At 37.7% G+C, this 21,115-nt stretch overlaps 1 long non-coding RNA gene and 8 other non-coding genes across 9 annotated transcripts; all 9 read left to right on the top strand.

The window, feature by feature from the left end:
* The first annotated feature begins 676 nt into the window (after window positions 1–676).
* LOC146683051 (uncharacterized) lies at window positions 677–8,137 on the top strand. The gene is made up of 2 exons (XR_014917422.1): window positions 677–1,293; window positions 7,559–8,137. It is a non-coding gene; the product is annotated as an uncharacterized LOC146683051 (long non-coding RNA).
* Window positions 8,138–8,617: 480 nt separating this feature from the next.
* On the top strand, window positions 8,618–8,689 carry trnah-gug (transfer RNA histidin (anticodon GUG)). The gene has a single exon. It is a non-coding gene; the product is annotated as a tRNA-His (tRNA).
* Window positions 8,690–9,471: 782 nt separating this feature from the next.
* On the top strand, window positions 9,472–9,543 carry trnah-gug (transfer RNA histidin (anticodon GUG)). The gene has a single exon. It is a non-coding gene; the product is annotated as a tRNA-His (tRNA).
* Window positions 9,544–10,127: 584 nt separating this feature from the next.
* On the top strand, window positions 10,128–10,199 carry trnah-gug (transfer RNA histidin (anticodon GUG)). The gene has a single exon. It is a non-coding gene; the product is annotated as a tRNA-His (tRNA).
* Window positions 10,200–13,133: 2,934 nt separating this feature from the next.
* trnah-gug (transfer RNA histidin (anticodon GUG)) lies at window positions 13,134–13,205 on the top strand. Its single transcript has one exon. It is a non-coding gene; the product is annotated as a tRNA-His (tRNA).
* A 981-nt stretch (window positions 13,206–14,186) lies between these two features.
* Window positions 14,187–14,258, top strand: trnah-gug (transfer RNA histidin (anticodon GUG)). The gene has a single exon. It is a non-coding gene; the product is annotated as a tRNA-His (tRNA).
* A 1,949-nt stretch (window positions 14,259–16,207) lies between these two features.
* trnah-gug (transfer RNA histidin (anticodon GUG)) lies at window positions 16,208–16,279 on the top strand. Its single transcript has one exon. It is a non-coding gene; the product is annotated as a tRNA-His (tRNA).
* A 2,940-nt stretch (window positions 16,280–19,219) lies between these two features.
* On the top strand, window positions 19,220–19,291 carry trnah-gug (transfer RNA histidin (anticodon GUG)). Its single transcript has one exon. It is a non-coding gene; the product is annotated as a tRNA-His (tRNA).
* Window positions 19,292–20,272: 981 nt separating this feature from the next.
* Window positions 20,273–20,344, top strand: trnah-gug (transfer RNA histidin (anticodon GUG)). The gene has a single exon. It is a non-coding gene; the product is annotated as a tRNA-His (tRNA).
* The last annotated feature ends 771 nt before the right edge of the window (window positions 20,345–21,115 follow it).

Here is a 21,115-nt window from a genome sequence, read left to right as displayed (position 1 = left end):
GTTATTTCATTATTGTCACTGGATTGCCCAATCAAATTTCTTAACGTAACCAGCTTTTCCTTACCTTACCTGTGAGCTCATCAACCAGTTTTTTTCATTTTTACAACAGAGTTTAAACTTCCATTGTTTTTTTTCAAATTCTGTTCTGTTCATTCAAATGCCGTTGATTTCATTCTAATTCTGTTGTTTGTTTTAAACTTCCATTGTTTTCATTCAAATTCCATTGTTTTCATTCAAATTCTGTTCTGTTCATTCTAATTCCGTTGTTTTCATTCAAATTCTATTCTTTTTATTCCAATTCCATTGTTTGTTCTCAAATTCTATGGTTTTCATTCAAATTCTGTTGTTTGTTTTAAACTTCCATTGTTTTCATTCAAATTCTGTTGTTTTCATTCAAATTCCATTGTTTTGATTCAAATTCTGTTCTGTTCATTCTAATTCCGTTGTTTTCATTCAAATGCTTTTGTTTTCATTCTAATTCTACTCTTTTTATTCCAATTCCATTGTTTGTTCTCAACTTCTGTTGTTTTCATTCAAATTCCATTGTTTTCATTCAAATTCTGTTGTTTTCATTCAAATTCCGTTGTTTTCATTCAATTTCCATTGTTTTCATTCAAATTCTGTTCTTTTCATTCTATTTCCATTGTTTTCATTCAAATTCTGTTCTGTCATTGAAGAAAATATAATCTGATCAAACATTATTCAGCTTTAAATATTGTTCAGCTTTAAAGTTACTGTGCAACTGTGTAATAAAAATGTGTGCTCACGACTTTGGCCTTGAGAGCGATAAGAAGCGATCGCCTCATCCTGCAGGTGGAAGATATCTGCAAGCGAAGAGGCTAGAACACCCAAGGCCGCTTTCCTTTTATGGAGTTGTTTTTCTGCTAATGCAGCACTTTCCTCACAACCCCCTCCTGTAAGTTTTAGAGAATATATACCCATCCTTACAGCAAATATTAGGAATCTCCTGATGTGAGCTGTGTTGAGAGATTGTCTCTGTCTCAATAAAAGTTCACTGATTCCCCATCTGCTGCAGGTGTCCGGTTGTCTTCATTCTCCGCCAGCCTGGTTAAGTCAATTCCTCCTTAACATCTAAAAGAACCTATTTAATGAAGGAAGACGGGTTCACTTTGTGTTTAATATTATTCTATTGCTGTTGTTGTTTTTTTTATATCCTTCAATTGGCGTCACGAACAGGATCCGCTCCAGGCCAAACTGGAACGGATGGGAGGACATCGGCAGTGGTCTGAGTGAACGGAGTTTGGACAAAAGCTGTGTGCACACAAAAACAAGGTAAGCAGACCTTTTATTTCTGCTATATTGAACATTATAAAAATACTTAGTGTCCAAACTCCTAGTAATTCATAACCAAAATTGTCTGGCTTACTTAAGGCTTGTTGAGAATCAGACAAGTGAATAAGAGATAAGTGAATAAGAAATAAGTGAATAAGTGAATAAAGATAAGAGTGAACTGAGGTCTGACCACGGTTGCAGCCGACGGGTTGCTCTCCGGTGTCGGATAAATACCTCAGTGCAGGTCTGGGACCTTGAAAGGGTTTATTAGTAACGCCTTTCTAAACAGATTAAAAGGTTAAAGGCCTTGAGAATATTTTTTAGTAATATTCTCTAAACTACAGAAGGGTTAGGAAGGCCCAGAGGACTTTATTAGAAAAGATCCTCTAAAACTTAAAAAGGAGAAGTACTGGTTGGAGTCCAAAGGAGGGGTCCCTTTGATCAATAGGAGAAAACGGATCTCTTCTTAAAACCCCGATGATTTTAGTGTTTTAAATGTTTTGATGTTCTGTTTGATATTGGACACACATAAATACACGCTGAATGCTTGCTGTGGAACACTGGGCAGGACAGTTTGGTTCTCCGTTGTTCACAGATTACACAATTAAAGGAACTAGGTTCCTCTTTTGGTTAAAATAATACACCACACATAGAATTTTTTTTTTTACACATTTATTACATACATAAGGAGGGTAATGAGTGACTGCAGGTAATGTATGAAGTGTGAATGAGACGTGTGAACAAGGTGACAACCAACTAGCACCCCTATCAGGAAGCTCTAGGCAAGGTTACCCGCCAGACTCCGGTTTGGTAGAAGCTTGGTAACACCTGAAGGGATATTTCAGTGCTGACTCACCTTTAAAGCAGCGCCCCAGCTGTTAGTGCCTAACAGAGGCAGAAACCCAGCTGGCCCAAATTCTCCTTTAAAATCAATAAATAGAACATAAATTACCGGTGTGTGTAAATAAGTTGTATAAATCTGTTAGATCTGAAACTCCTGCTAAAAAACTTCCTCTCTACAACTCTTTTCTCTTCTCTCCCTCTTTCTCTCAGTTGGGATTCTGTGTGTGTATGTGTGCTGGAGAAATAAAAAAAAGGAAAAGGGTCTCTCTCTCTGTCTCTGTGAGAGGAAAAAGGTGGGGGCCGAGTGAGCCCGCGGGGCCGAGCGGGTCCGCGGGAGCGAGCGTGTATGCTGTATGAGGAAGAAGGGAGTGAGAGGGAGCGAGTGAAAAGAGTAATCGAGTATTTGGTGATTTTTTATTATTTCAGAGGCACTGGGTAAGAGTTTTGACTTTAGCTGTGAGAGTTGTGAAAAGAGCAGGTTTTTCTTTTGTTGTAGACTGTGAGTAATCGGTGTTTTTCTGCCTATTGTGCTGCGTGGAAGACACAGAAGTGTAGAAATGTTTGTGGTTTATCTTTGTTTGACGTTTTATATAGAGTTGGTTGATTCAGGGTGATTTCTCCCGTTTAAGGGAGGAGTTGCATTGTGGTTATGTTAAAGCTTTGCTGTAGGGGATGTGTGTGATTTTGTGCTGGCTTCGCATGTTTAAATGGATGCATAGAAGTTTGTCAGTGAGAAATTGTTATGGTGGGGTTTTAAAGTTAGTAAAGAGTCAAACAACGCCCACTGTTTTAAAAAGGCCCAAAACATCATAAAAGACACCTCACATCCTGGCCACTCCCTGTTCGAACTGTTGCCCTAAGGCAGACGGTACAGGGCAATCAGAGCAAGGACTAATAGACTCAAACACAGCTGTTATCCAACTGCAATAACACATCTGAATACTACAAAAATGTCCACCATGCCACTCTTGTGTTAATCTATGCACGGTCTGAAGCATGACGGTGGGAATACTTAGTATTTTAAGTATTCTATCTATTTTATTGATTGAATTTTATTGTTTTTTTATATTTGATATTACTAGGGATGATGCAATGATCGGGGACCATTCTTAATGTCGTCGGTCTCATGACAATGACAATAAAGTTTTTGATTTTGATTCTGATTCTGAAATACACCCTCCTCAAGAGTTCAATGATTTAGGCAGTTATGTTTATACAAATACTAAATGTATGTTTAGTGTCTTCATACAGGTGTTTTTTCTTAACCTGGAAGCCTGAGTACGGCAGCAGAAGACAGGCCAAGCTTTGGCTAAAATTCACGGCTGGACACCAGAGTTGTCCTCACCCCTCCCGGTAAAACAAAAAAGAGAGAATGTAGTTTGAGGCGGGTTTTTCTCGCTGAACTGCTCTGGGTGCTGTGTCCCTGAATCTCACCAGTGTTAACCTCTGGCGGAAGACATGGAGAAAAGGAAAAGATGTTCCTGGTAAATCACTGAAACAAATAAAACCACACACAACCAGAGAAAGATATGAGAAGGGTGAGGAACAGACACATGTGCGTGTTAGAGAAATGCCTCGTTTGAGAAAAAGTTAAAGTAACCCATATACAGACGCACCCATACATGCAATGAAGAAACAGCTTACATACATGTGCACGTACATGCAAGGTTAAAGTAGCGACACTTAACATACACCTGTTTTTAAATGATATAGTTTATACATTACTGACAATTAAACGCTTTGGGTTGCAGGACAACAACGTAACGTCAAAAGACAAAGACACTGGTCTGAGGATTAAGTGAGGACACGACAAATTTAGTGGTTAAAAGGGTCGACTTGGGACATGTTTTTGTTGATTGTTTAAGACAAATGACTACTGAATGATAGGAAATTCCTTTTTAGGTTTCTAAACAAGATCTTAAGAATTTTAACACGTACCTGTGTTGTCCTGTCAACTTGAGGGGTTATGAGTTGATTATATGGTGAAAAAAAAAAAACAAAAACAAAAAAGGGGGGAGACGAGATCTCGTTGTTTCTCCCCTCTCGGGATAACACAGCCAACACAGCACAGCCAACACAACATCATTTTCCTGTTCGCCTGTTTTGTTTTGTTTTTGTTTTTTCTGAGAGCCGAAGCTGACCTGGACTCCTACCCTCCCCTCTACCATCGTTGCCCTCTCCGCGACCATCTTTGACCCTTTGACCCCTGAAGGCCACAGCAGCTGGACTCACAACAACAACTTGAGGATGTCAACAGTGCTGCAAAAGAGTGATCTCATGCAGCAGAGACGGAGAGCACTAAACCTAAAGCCCGTTTCACTACACGGGGGAAATTCCCAGGCTGCGTCAGCTGACAGAGCTGTGACGAGACGCGCATTAAGCCCGGAGGAAAAGGGACGGTGAGCAGAAGGATGCTGACCTCTGAGAAGAGCCGAACAGCAGAGCTGCAGAAGGCCGTGGAGCAAAGTAAGCAAAAGGGTCAAGGTACAAGGAGAAGATGCAGGCAGCTGCAACAACGGATGAAAACAGACCCAAAGAGGAGGGGAGGACCCTAGGCCATGCGTCAGGCCGCTGGTTTACCTAAACTACAGAACAGGAAGGTGATGAACACAAACATATACCAACACACGAACACACACTTCTGCATGCGCCTACTTAGAATGAAGGGAAACACACACATGAACACTTATGCACTTGTTGAGGGAGTAAAAACTGATACATACCCATGCACTAAAATCAAAATGTTGATTTAATTTACTAAGAAGTGACACACAATGCTCCAGCTGCTGCAATGAAGAATGCTTTACTGACAAAGGCTCAATGCTGCACACAACAAAGTCAAATACAGAATTTGCTATAATAATAAGCCCAGAGGGCATTTGTGTGGTCTGGGGAGCAGAGTCCGGAGCGGTTTGGTTATGAAAATGATGCCCGTGCGAGATATCTGGGGCTTAAGGCCTCGACTTAATTGTTTACTCTACACTAAAAAGAAAAGAAAACACTCTGAGCAGTGGTGCAGAGTGAAAACGAGGAATTAACAGTGTGAGTTTTATTTCAGAGCGCCACGTCATTGTGATGGAGATTTAATAAAGGAGGAACACACGGACAAAGAAGAAGAGAAGGGGGGGCAGCCCTTGAACGCGATTCCCTGAGGCATTAAAGTTCTGTACTAAATTCTGGTTTCCAGTGTGAGAAAAGTCACGCAGTGCCAGTAGTAGAGCTAGGTTGAGTGATGATTCTAAATTACTGTAAGCAAATCATCGTACACCGTTCAAGTTTCATGATAACGGGGATCTAGACTTTGTTGAACCCTAGGCAATTTGAACAGGTAAAAGTCGAGTGACCAAGTAGCAGTTGAATAAAAGTCATTGAATAAGTGTTGAAATAAACTGGCAGAATTAAGAGAATTAAAACATTTCAAGAGCTCAACTTACTTAATGGTTCAATTTTGTTTCACGAACACAAAACATATAGGTTTATGAATATGAAAAGGTTGAGGTGGTGTTGATTTGACTCTGTGTAGGTTTAGGTTGGTATTTTTATTGATGGGAAGAATATTCAGTGACAAGTCCTAAGACCCGGGCGTCTGCATTTTGTTTTTGTTATTTTTCATTTTATTTTGTTTTATATTTACTGATTTTTGTTTGTGAATCTTTTCTTTAAGCAGATCTGCACATCGGAAATTACAAGCATTACACGTCGGCGAGAAAATTGTTGTAAGTGAGTTTCTCCGCATTGAAATGGGTTCTGGAGGAAACACTTGTGGGGACAATTAGAAACGAGAGTCCCTGTTTAAAAAAGGATTCAGCGAGGTAATCCAAACTCAAGTTCTTGTTTCTTTTTGAGATGACGTCATTTTGCTGAGTGTGGAAACTAGATGCGACGACAGGTTTCACTATCAGCAAAGAACGGATGAATGGATGAAAGACTGGGAATAAAAACAAACGGACTGACTGGTAAAAGATGACAAGACTTGACCATGACTCAAGGTTAACCACCTCCACCTAGATAGGATAAAAGGGTGGATGAATTTATGTGGGTTTCTTTTACAGGAGTAGAAGGATGACAAAATATTCGAGGATGAGTGAACCTGTAAATGCCATTTTTCTGTCTTGTGTTGCTTACAGAGGTAACTGCGCAGCGTTACCATTTACATTTTCTTCCCTACAGGGTTACAGTTTTAATGTTTTTCTATTACAGGATTTCTGGGCGGATGTGTGAAGAAACGGTGTTTATGGGTTAGGAGTTGGGGATGCTATTACACTGTATTCTGGTGAGAGTGTTGGGGGAGACACACCCTGTCTTGAAAACTGTGATTCTTTTACAGGAAATGTTTTATAGCACCTATGGAATGAGGATGCCTGACTACGGTCAATGTGCTGCTAATGTTTGCTTTGCTTTGGTGAGAGGGGTGCAGTAGAAAACAGACAAGTGACATGAAAACAAGTAATAATAACAAATAACAAATTTGGGGACAGTTTGACCTAGAGCCCACTAACTGGCCATTAGGGGCTCTCTCTCTCTCTCTCTCTCTCTCTCTCTCTCTCTCTCTCTCTCTCTTGGAATAACATTGCCCAAAGGGTGAATAAAGCAAATTGTGGCAATAATAGTGATTTAATGATTGGAGAAACCTGAACATGATACTTGTCTGTTGAGCTGAATCGTTTATTACTCTTATGATTTTCCGGTGGGACTATGAAGATTTTTTGGTACAGATTGCAGGTTGTTGCTCTTTAACTCCTAGAACACGCCCTTGGCGAGGTGGGGGGAACTGGACCACGTTTCTCTGCCCCATCATCCTCTATTAGAAGACATCCAAGCTAAGTAAACATGTCTTGGCCCTTTCCCCCTGAAATGACAGGCAGGCAAAGATGTTGCGTCTTTGTTTGCTTCCTGGCCCTGGGTCTCATTCCCATTGGCATAATCCTGATCGTGAGGGTGACGAACATTATCGTCTTTCTCTTGTTTAAATGCTTCTAGAATGGTTGTTTCTCTGTGGTGTTTTGTATTAGGCTTGTTATTGATTGTTTCCCTCACCCACTTCCTCTTGAAGGATATATCTGGTTGAACTGTGTCTGGTCGGGTTGTGAGGGTTAAGCGATGTTCTCAGGGTCTCCGGACTTAAGCCTGAGCGAATGTGTACTCCCACCACTGGATATAAATTGTTTTTTTCCACACCCCTTCCTCACGTTTTACCATATTCACTTTTGAATGTCCTTAGCAGTTACCGTTCTGGGTTTATTTTACGGTTGATTTATTCTTTCACATTTTCACGTTTATATCTCCCATTATTATAGTATACTCTGTACTCTCCACATTTTTATCATTACTTATGCTTTTTGGTTGCTGGGTTACAGGAACTGTACTGTTAATTTTGTGTCACTACCCTGGTTGCACTGACTCGTTGTATCCTTTTGTGCAGGACAGCTGTTACTGCTTTCGTCGGGAACCGAGACTGATTGCAGCCGACCCCTGGGCAGGGTGGTGCCTGGACTCTTTTCTCCTCATCTGCAATGACAGATAAAGACAAATGATGAGACCCGAGGAGTTTTTCGAGCCAGGCTTCGACACGTCTCTGTGTTCCTTTGAATGTTACTTATTTTTGTGTGTTGACCCATTTAAGATGGGTCAAAAGGGGGATTTGAAGAAAATATAATCTGATCAAACATTATTCAGCTTTAAATATTGTTCAGCTTTAAAGTTACTGTGCAACTGTGTAATAAAAATGTGTGCTCACGACTTTGGCCTTGAGAGCGATAAGAAGCGATCGCCTCATCCTGCAGGTGGAAGATATCTGCAAGCGAAGAGGCTAGAACACCCAAGGCCGCTTTCCTTTTATGGAGTTGTTTTTCTGCTAATGCAGCACTTTCCTCACAACCCCCTCCTGTAAGTTTTAGAGAATATATACCCATCCTTACAGCAAATATTAGGAATCTCCTGATGTGAGCTGTGTTGAGAGATTGTCTCTGTCTCAATAAAAGTTCACTGATTCCCCATCTGCTGCAGGTGTCCGGTTGTCTTCATTCTCCGCCAGCCTGGTTAAGTCAATTCCTCCTTAACATCTAAAAGAACCTATTTAATGAAGGAAGACGGGTTCACTTTGTGTTTAATATTATTCTATTGCTGTTGTTGTTTTTTTTATATCCTTCATCATTCTATTTCCATTGTTTTCATTCAAATTCCATTGTTTTGATTCAAATTCTGTTCTGTTATTCTAATTCCGTTGTTTTCCGTTGTTTTCATTCAAACTCTGTTCTGTACATTCTAATTCCGTTGTTTTCATTCAATTTCCATTGTTTTCACGTTTATGCGCGTGGCACAGTAAAAGCATCTGCATTAACACAGAGACATCTGGCGTTCTGACGGTAAATAATGTCTGCTGTTCTTTTGCGCATCGTACAGGTCACTGTTCAAGTATATATAGTGGAGTGAGACAACTGCAAGATACAGACTGCAACTGACAGCATGACCTAGCGTGCCAGCCGTGATCGTATAGTGGTTAGTACTCTGCGTTGTGGCCGCAGCAACCCCGGTTTGAATCCGGGTCACGGCAGTGTGGTTGTGATTGCAGAGCAAGTAATTGGAGACTCAAAGGCTGCACGGCAGCTTGAATGGTTACAGACATGTTATCTCATTATTGGCACTGGATTGTCCAATCAAGTTTCTTAACGTAACCGGCTTTTCCTTACCTTACCTGTTCGCTCATCAACCAGTTTTTTTTTTCATTTTTACAACAGAGTTTAAACTTCCATTGTTTTCATTCAAATTCTGTTTTGTTCATTCAAATTCTGTTTTGTTCATTCTAATTCCGTTGTTTTCATTCAAATTCCATTGTTTTCATTCAAATTCTGTTGTTTTCATTCAAATTCCGTTGTTTTCATTCAAATTCCGTTGTTTTCATTCAAATTCCATTGTTTTCATTCAAATTCCATTGTTTTCATTCAAATTCTGTTGTTTTCATTCAATTTCCATTGTTTTCATTCAAATTCCGTTGTTTTCATTCAATTTCCATTGTTTTGATTCAAATTCTGTTGTTTGTTTTAATGTGGAAAAAGTGGTTGGGACAGATGTTCAAACAGAAGCGACACGCGGCTGCAGTTACAGTCTGTATTATGCGTTTGTTCTTCATATGAATCTGATGTGTGAACGATGCGCACGTTTATGCGCGTGGCACAGTAAAAGCATCTGCATTAACACAGAGACATCTGGCGTTCTGACGGTAAATAATGTCTGCTGTTCTTTTGCGCATCGTACAGGTCACTGTTCAAGTATATATAGTGGAGTGAGACAACTGCAAGATACAGACTGCAACTGACAGCATAATCCAGCGTGCCAGCCGTGATCGTATAGTGGTTAGTACTCTGCGTTGTGGCCGCAGCAACCCCGGTTCGAATCCGGGTCACGGCAGTGTGGTTGTGATTGCAGAGCAAGTAATTGTAGCAGGTCAGCGTGAATGATTACAGGTATGTTTTTTCATTGTTGGTACTGGATTGCCCAATCAAATTTCTTAACATAACCAGCTTTTCCTTACCTTACCTGTGAACTCATCAACCAGTTTTTTTTTTCATTTTTACAACAGAGTTTAAACTTCCGTTGTTTTCATTCAAATTCTGTTTTGTTCATTCTAATTCCGTTGTTTTCATTCAAATTCCGTTGTTTTCATTCAAATTCCATTGTTTTCATTCAAATTCTGTTGTTTGTTTTAATGTGGAAAAAGTGGTTGTGACAGATGTTCAAACAGAAGCGACACGCGGCTGCAGTTACAGTCTGTATTATGCGTTTGTTCTTCATATGAATCTGATGTGTGAACGATGCGCACGTTTATGCGCGTGGCACAGTAAAAGCATCTGCAATTACACAGAGACATCTGGTGTTCTGACGGTAAATAATATCTGCTGTTCGCATCGTACAGGTTACTGTTCAAGTATATATAGTGGAGTAAGACAACTGCAAGATACAGACTGCAACTGACAGCATGACCTAGCGTGCCAGCTGTGATCGTATAGTGGTTAGTACTCTGCGTTGTGGCCGCAGCAACCCTGGTTCGAATCCGGGTCACGGCAGTGTGATTGCAGAGCAAGTAATTGTAGCAGGTCAGCGTGAATGATTACAGGCATGATTTTTTTCATTGTTGGTACTGGATTGCCCAATCAAATTTCTTAACATAACCAGCTTTTCCTTACCTTACCTGTGAACTCATCAACCAGTTTTTTTTTTCATTTTTACAACAGAGTTTAAACTTCCGTTGTTTTCATTCAAATTCTGTTTTGTTCATTCTAATTCCGTTGTTTTCATTCAAATTCCGTTGTTTTCATTCAAATTCCATTGTTTTCATTCAAATTCTGTTGTTTTCATTCAAATCCCATTGTTTTCATTCAATTTCCATTGTTTTCATTCAAATTCTGTTCTTTTCATTCTATTTCCATTGTTTTCATTCAAATTCCATTGTTTTCATTCAAATTCTGTTTTGTTCATTCTAATTCCGTTGTTTTCATTCAAATTCCGTTGTTTTCATTCAAATGCTTTTGTTTTCATTCTAATTCTACTCTTTTTATTCCAATTCCATTGTTTGTTCTCAAATTCTGTTGTTTTCATTCAAATTCCATTGTTTTCATTCAAATTCTGTTGTTTTCATTCAAATCCCATTGTTTTCATTCAAATTCCGTTGTTTTCATTCAATTTCCATTGTTTTCATTCAAATTCTGTTCTTTTCATTCTATTTCCATTGTTTTCATTCAAATTCCATTGTTTTCATTCAAATTCTGTTTTGTTCATTCTAATTCCGTTGTTTTCATTCAAATTCCATTGTTTTCATTCAAATTCTGTTGTTTTCATTCAAATTCCGTTGTTTTCATTCAAATTCTGTTGTTTTCATTCAAATTCCATTGTTTTCATTCAAATTCTGTTGTTTTCATTCAAATTCCGTTGTTTTCATTCAAATTCTGTTCTTTTCATTCAAATTCCGTTGTTTTCATTCAAATTCCATTGTTTTGATTCAAATTCTGTTGTTTGTTTTAATGTGGAAAAAGTGGTTGGGACAGATGTTCAAACAGAAGCGACACGCGGCTGCAGTTACAGTCTGTATTATGCGTTTGTTCTTCATATGAATCTGATGTGTGAACGATGCGCACGTTTATGCGCGTGGCACAGTAAAAGCATCTGCATTACAGTTTTTTCTGAATGCCTAAACACTAACTGTGATTCCTGTAGCACAATCTCTAAAACTATTCAGACTTATAGCAAAACCACTCACTGAGTTTGCAAAACTAAAAGCACAAAAACTGCTTTGCACTCAGTTTGCAATTTTGTAACACACACTTTGCAAAACTGTAGGCACAATTCACTGCACAACACTCAATTACCAAATTTCCAACACACTCCTAGCAAAAGTATACACATGTATGGCTATCATTAACACTAATTTGCCAACTGTCTGGCACACTTTCACATGTGAAAACTTTTTTAGATAATTAGTTCGCTTTGCAATCAGCCTAAGCACTATAATACAGGTAAGCTGTGTGTGCGGAGTACAATGGAGGGATCAGAAAGAGTGAGAAGTAGAGGAGGCCGAGGAAGAGGACGTGGAGGTGAAGAAGTAGGATGAAGAGGACGACAAGGACAAGGAGGAGCAAGAGGAAGACGAGGAGGGGGGAGAGGAAGATGAGGAGGGGGGAGAGGAAGGGTAGGAAGAGTAAGAAATAGAATTGCTGATGACATCAGAGCTACAATAGTGGACCATGTCATTAACCGTGGAATGACCCTGAGGGTAGCTGGCCAACGGGTCCAGCCTAACTCGAGCCGCTACACTGTAGCAAGTACCATAAGGACATCTTGAAATGAGAATCGGTTAGTACAGTCACTTCGCACAAAGATTTGTAGCACTGCCATATGCCAATGAGAAACACACCAATACCATTGATGTAAAAATACTGAAATTGTTACTTTACAGAATTGCTAGATGACCAGATGCTGGGGGCAGAGGAAGCATGTTCACTGCAGACCAAGTAACCCATATAGTCATTATGGCGATTGCAAATAATCCTATACTTGGAAATAAACACTTGTGTTTGTTTTGATGTGTTTGAATAAACACCAGTACTTGAAGTTTGGATCCCTCTATGCTTATGGATCTATGACAGAAGTATGAGCTCAAACTGACATAGCCTACCTTGTGCACAGAGAAAGCAAAAGCCAGATGTGTTTTGTATTCATACCATCAGTGTGCAGTTGGCGCATTGTGTGCTTAGTAGATGATGGCTTGTGTGTACTGTTTGATACGGAAACACCATTTTTACGAAGGTGTGAAGAGTTAATCTAGCTGTGTTTGCTTTTGCAAGAGAACTACAATGTTTTGATTATTGGGTGACAGGTTTTCTTATTTGTGTGAAGAGTTTTGCAAAATTAGCCAATAGTTACAAAAAATGTGCTTAAGCAATCAGAAAAAACTGTAACACAGAGACATCTGGCGTTCTGACGGTAAATAATGTCTGCTGTTTCATTTTTACAACAGAGTTTAAACTTCCATTGTTTTCATTCAAATTCCATTGTTTTCATTCAGATTCTGTTCTGTTATTCTAATTCCGTTGTTTTCCGTTGTTTTGATTCAAACTCTGTTCTGTACATTCAAATTCCGTTGTTTTCATTCAAATTCCGTTGTTTTCATTCAATTTCCATTGTTTTGATTCAAATTCTGTTGTTTGTTTTAATGTGGAAAAAGTGGTTGGGACAGATGTTCAAACAGAAGCGACACGCGGCTGCAGTTACAGTCTGTATTATGCGTTTGTTCTTCATATGAATCTGATGTGTGAACGATGCGCACGATTATGCGCGTGGCACAGTAAAAGCATCTGCATTAACACAGAGACATCTGGCGTTCTGACGGTAAATAATGTCTGCTGTTCTTTTGCGCATCGTACAGGTCACTGTTCAAGTATATATAGTGGAGTGAGACAACTGCAAGATACAGACTGCAACTGACAGCATGACCTAGCGTGCCAGCCGTGATCGTATAGTGGTTAGTACTCTGCGTTGTGGCCGCAGCAACCCCGGTTCGAATCCGGGTCACGGCAGTGTGGTTGTGATTGCAGGGCAAGTAATTGTAGCAGGTCAGCGTGAATGATTACAGGCATGATTTTTTTCATTGTTGGTACTGGATTGCCCAATCAAATTTCTTAACATAACCAGCTTTTCCTTACCTTACCTGTGAACTCATCAACCAGTTTTTTTTTTCATTTTTACAACAGAGTTTAAACTTCCATTGTTTTCATTCAAATTCTGTTTTGTTCATTCTAATTCTGTTTTGTTCATTCTAATTCTGTTTTGTTCATTCTAATTCTGTTTTGTTCATTCTAATTCCGTTGTTTTCATTCAAATTCCGTTGTTTTCATTCAAATGCTTTTGTTTTCATTCTAATTCTACTCTTTTTATTCCAATTCCATTGTTTGTTCTCAAATTCTGTTGTTTTCATTCAAATTCTGTTGTTTTCATTCAAATCCCATTGTTTTCATTCAAATTCCGTTGTTTTCATTCAATTTCCATTGTTTTCATTCAAATTCTGTTCTTTTCATTCTATTTCCATTGTTTTCATTCAAATTCCATTGTTTTCATTCAAATTCTGTTCTGTTATTCTAATTCCGTTGTTTTCCGTTGTTTTGATTCAAACTCTGTTCTGTACATTCTAATTCTGTTGTTTTCATTCAAATTCCGTTGTTTTCATTCAATTTCCATTGTTTTCATTCAAATTCTGTTGTTTGTTTTAATGTGGAAAAAGTGGTTGGGACAGATGTTCAAACAGAAGCGACACGCGGCTGCAGTTACAGTCTGTATTATGCGTTTGTTCTTCATATGAATCTGAGGTGTGAACGATGCGCACGATTATGCGCGTGGCACAGTAAAAGCATCTGCATTAGCACAGAGACATCTGGCGTTCTGACGGTAAATAATGTCTGCTGTTCTTTTGCGCATCGTACAGGTCACTGTTCAAGTATATATAGTGGAGTGAGACAACTGCAAGATACAGACTGCAACTGACAGCATGACCTAGCGTGCCAGCCGTGATCGTATAGTGGTTAGTACTCTGCGTTGTGGCCGCAGCAACCCCGGTTCGAATCCGGGTCACGGCAGTGTGGTTGTGATTGCAGAGCAAGTAATTGTAACAGGTCAGCGTGAATGATTACAGGCATGTTTTTTTCATTGTTGGTACTGGATTGCCCAATCAAATTTCTTAACATAACCAGCTTTTCCTTACCTTACCTGTGAACTCATCAACCAGTTTTTTTTTTCATTTTTACAACAGAGTTTAAACTTCCATTGTTTTCATTCAAATTCTGTTTTGTTCATTCTAATTCCATTGTTTTCATTGAAATTCAGTTGTTTTCATTCAAATGCTTTTGTTTTCATTCTAATTCTACTCTTTTTATTCCAATTCCATTGTTTGTTCTCAAATTCTGTTGTTTTCATTCAAATTCCATTGTTTTCATTCAAATTCTGTTGTTTTCATTCAAATCCCATTGTTTTCATTCAAATTCCGTTGTTTTCATTCAATTTCCATTGTTTTCATTCAAATTCTGTTCTTTTCATTCTATTTCCATTGTTTTCATTCAAATTCCATTGTTTTCATTCAAATTCTGTTCTTTTCATTCTATTTCCATTGTTTTCATTCAAATTCCATTGTTTTCATTCAAATTCTGTTCTATTATTCTAATTCCGTTGTTTTCCGTTGTTTTGATTCAAACTCTGTTCTGTACATTCAAATTCCGTTGTTTTCATTCCAATTCCGTTGTTTTCATTCAAATTCTGTTGTTTTCATTCAAATTCCATTGTTTTCATTCAAATTCTGTCGTTTTCATTCAAATTCCGTTGTTTTCATTCAAATTCTGTTCTTTTCATTCAAATTCCATTGTTTTCATTCAAATTCTGTTTTGTTCATTCTAATTCCGTTGTTTTCATTCAAATTCCGTTGTTTTCATTCAAATGCTTTTGTTTTCATTCTAATTCTACTCTTTTTATTCCAATTCCATTGTTTGTTCTCAAATTCTGTTGTTTTCATTCAAATTCCATTGTTTTCATTCAAATTCTGTTGTTTTCATTCAAATCCCATTGTTTTCATTCAAATTCCGTTGTTTTCATTCAATTTCCATTGTTTTCATTCAAATTCTGTTCTTTTCATTCTATTTCCATTGTTTTCATTCAAATTCCATTGTTTTCATTCAAATTCTGTTCTATTATTCTAATTCCGTTGTTTTCCGTTGTTTTGATTCAAACTCTGTTCTGTACATTCAAATTCCGTTGTTTTCATTCCAATTCCGTTGTTTTCATTCAAATTCTGTTGTTTTCATTCAAATTCCATTGTTTTCATTCAAATTCTGTTGTTTTCATTCAAATTCCGTTGTTTTCATTCAAATTCTGTTCTTTTCATTCAAATTCCATTGTTTTCATTCAAATTCTGTTTTGTTCATTCTAATTCCGTTGTTTTCATTCAAATTCCGTTGTTTTCATTCAAATGCTTTTGTTTTCATTCTAATTCTACTCTTTTTATTCCAATTCCATTGTTTGTTCTCAAATTCTGTTGTTTTCATTCAAATTCCATTGTTTTCATTCTAATTCTGTTGTTTTCATTCAAATCCCATTGTTTTCATTCAAATTCCGTTGTTTTCATTCAATTTCCATTGTTTTCATTCAAATTCTGTTCTTTTCATTCTATTTCCATTGTTTTCATTCAAATTCCATTGTTTTCATTCAATTTCCATTGTTTTGATTCAAATTCTGTTGTTTGTTTTAATGTGGAAAAAGTGGTTGGGACAGATGTTCAAACAGAAGTGACACGCGGCTGCAGTTACAGTCTGTATTATGCGTTTGTTCTTCATATGAATCTGATGTGTGAACGATGCGCACGATTATGCACGTGGAACAGTAAAAGCATCTGCATTAACACAGAGACATCTGGCGTTCTGACGGTAAATAATGTCTGCTGTTCTTTTGCGCATCGTACAGGTCACTGTTCAAGTATATATAGTGGAGTGAGACAACTGAAAGATACAGACTGCAACTGACAGCATGACCTAGCGTGCCAGCCGTGATCGTATAGTGGTTAGTACTCTGCGTTGTGGCCGCAGCAACCCCGGTTCGAATCCGGGTCACGGCAGTGTGGTTGTGATTGCAGAGCAAGTAATTGTAACAGGTCAGCGTGAATGATTACAGGCATGATTTTTTTCATTGTTGGTACTGGATTGCCCAATCAAATTTCTTAACATAACCAGCTTTTCCTTACCTTACCTGTGAACTCATCAACCAGTTTTTTTTTTCATTTTTACAACAGAGTTTAAACTTCCGTTGTTTTCATTCAAATTCTGTTTTGTTCATTCTAATTCCGTTGTTTTCATTCAAATTCCGTTGTTTTCATTCAAATTCCATTGTTTTCATTCAAATTCTGTTGTTTTCATTCAAATCCCATTGTTTTCATTCAATTTCCATTGTTTTCATTCAAATTCTGTTCTTTTCATTCTATTTCCATTGTTTTCATTCAAATTCCATTGTTTTCATTCAAATTCTGTTTTGTTCATTCTAATTCCGTTGTTTTCATTCAAATTCCGTTGTTTTCATTCAAATGCTTTTGTTTTCATTCTAATTCTACTCTTTTTATTCCAATTCCATTGTTTGTTCTCAAATTCTGTTGTTTTCATTCAAATTCCATTGTTTTCATTCAAATTCTGTTGTTTTCATTCAAATCCCATTGTTTTCATTCAAATTCCGTTGTTTTCATTCAATTTCCATTGTTTTCATTCAAATTCTGTTCTTTTCATTCTATTTCCATTGTTTTCATTCAAATTCCATTGTTTTCATTCAAATTCTGTTTTGTTCATTCTAATTCCGTTGTTTTCATTCAAATTCCATTGTTTTCATTCAAATTCTGTTGTTTTCATTCAAATTCCGTTGTTTTCATTCAAATTCTGTTGTTTTCATTCAAATTCCATTGTTTTCATTCAAATTCTGTTGTTTTCATTCAAATTCCGTTGTTTTCATTCAAATTCTGTTCTTTTCATTCAAATTCCGTTGTTTTCATTCAAATTCCATTGTTTTGATTCAAATTCTGTTGTTTGTTTTAATGTGGAAAAAGTGGTTGGGACAGATGTTCAAACAGAAGCGACACGCGGCTGCAGTTACAGTCTGTATTATGCGTTTGTTCTTCATATGAATCTGATGTGTGAACGATGCGCACGTTTATGCGCGTGGCACAGTAAAAGCATCTGCATTACAGTTTTTTCTGAATGCCTAAACACTAACTGTGATTCCTGTAGCACAATCTCTAAAACTATTCAGACTTATAGCAAAACCACTCACTGAGTTTGCAAAACTAAAAGCACAAAAACTGCTTTGCACTCAGTTTGCAATTTTGTAACACACACTTTGCAAAACTGTAGGCACAATTCACTGCACAACACTCAATTACCAAATTTCCAACACACTCCTAGCAAAAGTATACACATGTATGGCTATCATTAACACTAATTTGCCAACTGTCTGGCACACTTTCACATGTGAAAACTTTTTTAGATAATTAGTTCGCTTTGCAATCAGCCTAAGCACTATAATACAGGTAAGCTGTGTGTGCGGAGTACAATGGAGGGATCAGAAAGAGTGAGAAGTAGAGGAGGCCGAGGAAGAGGACGTGGAGGTGAAGAAGTAGGATGAAGAGGACGACAAGGACAAGGAGGAGCAAGAGGAAGACGAGGAGGGGGGAGAGGAAGATGAGGAGGGGGGAGAGGAAGGGTAGGAAGAGTAAGAAATAGAATTGCTGATGACATCAGAGCTACAATAGTGGACCATGTCATTAACCGTGGAATGACCCTGAGGGTAGCTGGCCAACGGGTCCAGCCTAACTCGAGCCGCTACACTGTAGCAAGTACCATAAGGACATCTTGAAATGAGAATCGGTTAGTACAGTCACTTCGCACAAAGATTTGTAGCACTGCCATATGCCAATGAGAAACACACCAATACCATTGATGTAAAAATACTGAAATTGTTACTTTACAGAATTGCTAGATGACCAGATGCTGGGGGCAGAGGAAGCATGTTCACTGCAGACCAAGTAACCCATATAGTCATTATGGCGATTGCAAATAATCCTATACTTGGAAATAAACACTTGTGTTTGTTTTGATGTGTTTGAATAAACACCAGTACTTGAAGTTTGGATCCCTCTATGCTTATGGATCTATGACAGAAGTATGAGCTCAAACTGACATAGCCTACCTTGTGCACAGAGAAAGCAAAAGCCAGATGTGTTTTGTATTCATACCATCAGTGTGCAGTTGGCGCATTGTGTGCTTAGTAGATGATGGCTTGTGTGTACTGTTTGATACGGAAACACCATTTTTACGAAGGTGTGAAGAGTTAATCTAGCTGTGTTTGCTTTTGCAAGAGAACTACAATGTTTTGATTATTGGGTGACAGGTTTTCTTATTTGTGTGAAGAGTTTTGCAAAATTAGCCAATAGTTACAAAAAATGTGCTTAAGCAATCAGAAAAAACTGTAACACAGAGACATCTGGCGTTCTGACGGTAAATAATGTCTGCTGTTTCATTTTTACAACAGAGTTTAAACTTCCATTGTTTTCATTCAAATTCCATTGTTTTCATTCAGATTCTGTTCTGTTATTCTAATTCCGTTGTTTTCCGTTGTTTTGATTCAAACTCTGTTCTGTACATTCAAATTCCGTTGTTTTCATTCAAATTCCGTTGTTTTCATTCAATTTCCATTGTTTTGATTCAAATTCTGTTGTTTGTTTTAATGTGGAAAAAGTGGTTGGGACAGATGTTCAAACAGAAGCGACACGCGGCTGCAGTTACAGTCTGTATTATGCGTTTGTTCTTCATATGAATCTGATGTGTGAACGATGCGCACGATTATGCGCGTGGCACAGTAAAAGCATCTGCATTAACACAGAGACATCTGGCGTTCTGACGGTAAATAATGTCTGCTGTTCTTTTGCGCATCGTACAGGTCACTGTTCAAGTATATATAGTGGAGTGAGACAACTGCAAGATACAGACTGCAACTGACAGCATGACCTAGCGTGCCAGCCGTGATCGTATAGTGGTTAGTACTCTGCGTTGTGGCCGCAGCAACCCCGGTTCGAATCCGGGTCACGGCAGTGTGGTTGTGATTGCAGGGCAAGTAATTGTAGCAGGTCAGCGTGAATGATTACAGGCATGATTTTTTTCATTGTTGGTACTGGATTGCCCAATCAAATTTCTTAACATAACCAGCTTTTCCTTACCTTACCTGTGAACTCATCAACCAGTTTTTTTTTTCATTTTTACAACAGAGTTTAAACTTCCATTGTTTTCATTCAAATTCTGTTTTGTTCATTCTAATTCTGTTTTGTTCATTCTAATTCTGTTTTGTTCATTCTAATTCTGTTTTGTTCATTCTAATTCCGTTGTTTTCATTCAAATTCCGTTGTTTTCATTCAAATGCTTTTGTTTTCATTCTAATTCTACTCTTTTTATTCCAATTCCATTGTTTGTTCTCAAATTCTGTTGTTTTCATTCAAATTCTGTTGTTTTCATTCAAATCCCATTGTTTTCATTCAAATTCCGTTGTTTTCATTCAATTTCCATTGTTTTCATTCAAATTCTGTTCTTTTCATTCTATTTCCATTGTTTTCATTCAAATTCCATTGTTTTCATTCAAATTCTGTTCTGTTATTCTAATTCCGTTGTTTTCCGTTGTTTTGATTCAAACTCTGTTCTGTACATTCTAATTCTGTTGTTTTCATTCAAATTCCGTTGTTTTCATTCAATTTCCATTGTTTTCATTCAAATTCTGTTGTTTGTTTTAATGTGGAAAAAGTGGTTGGGACAGATGTTCAAACAGAAGCGACACGCGGCTGCAGTTACAGTCTGTATTATGCGTTTGTTCTTCATATGAATCTGAGGTGTGAACGATGCGCACGATTATGCGCGTGGCACAGTAAAAGCATCTGCATTAGCACAGAGACATCTGGCGTTCTGACGGTAAATAATGTCTGCTGTTCTTTTGCGCATCGTACAGGTCACTGTTCAAGTATATATAGTGGAGTGAGACAACTGCAAGATACAGACTGCAACTGACAGCATGACCTAGCGTGCCAGCCGTGATCGTATAGTGGTTAGTACTCTGCGTTGTGGCCGCAGCAACCCCGGTTCGAATCCGGGTCACGGCAGTGTGGTTGTGATTGCAGAGCAAGTAATTGTAACAGGTCAGCGTGAATGATTACAGGCATGTTTTTTTCATTGTTGGTACTGGATTGCCCAATCAAATTTCTTAACATAACCAGCTTTTCCTTACCTTACCTGTGAACTCATCAACCAGTTTTTTTTTTCATTTTTACAACAGAGTTTAAACTTCCATTGTTTTCATTCAAATTCTGTTTTGTTCATTCTAATTCCATTGTTTTCATTGAAATTCAGTTGTTTTCATTCAAATGCTTTTGTTTTCATTCTAATTCTACTCTTTTTATTCCAATTCCATTGTTTGTTCTCAAATTCTGTTGTTTTCATTCAAATTCCATTGTTTTCATTCAAATTCTGTTGTTTTCATTCAAATCCCATTGTTTTCATTCAAATTCCGTTGTTTTCATTCAATTTCCATTGTTTTCATTCAAATTCTGTTCTTTTCATTCTATTTCCATTGTTTTCATTCAAATTCCATTGTTTTCATTCAAATTCTGTTCTTTTCATTCTATTTCCATTGTTTTCATTCAAATTCCATTGTTTTCATTCAAATTCTGTTCTATTATTCTAATTCCGTTGTTTTCCGTTGTTTTGATTCAAACTCTGTTCTGTACATTCAAATTCCGTTGTTTTCATTCCAATTCCGTTGTTTTCATTCAAATTCTGTTGTTTTCATTCAAATTCCATTGTTTTCATTCAAATTCTGTCGTTTTCATTCAAATTCCGTTGTTTTCATTCAAATTCTGTTCTTTTCATTCAAA

Source organism: Copadichromis virginalis, linkage group LG22 (genome assembly GCF_057382275.1).
Source record: "Copadichromis virginalis isolate Kocher_CV1m ecotype Utaka linkage group LG22, C_Virginalis_male_GT1.1, whole genome shotgun sequence".
NCBI lineage: Eukaryota > Metazoa > Chordata > Actinopteri > Cichliformes > Cichlidae > Copadichromis > Copadichromis virginalis.
The sequence above is the reverse complement of the archived record's forward strand: the minus strand, read 5'-3'. Positions and strand labels throughout refer to the sequence as shown.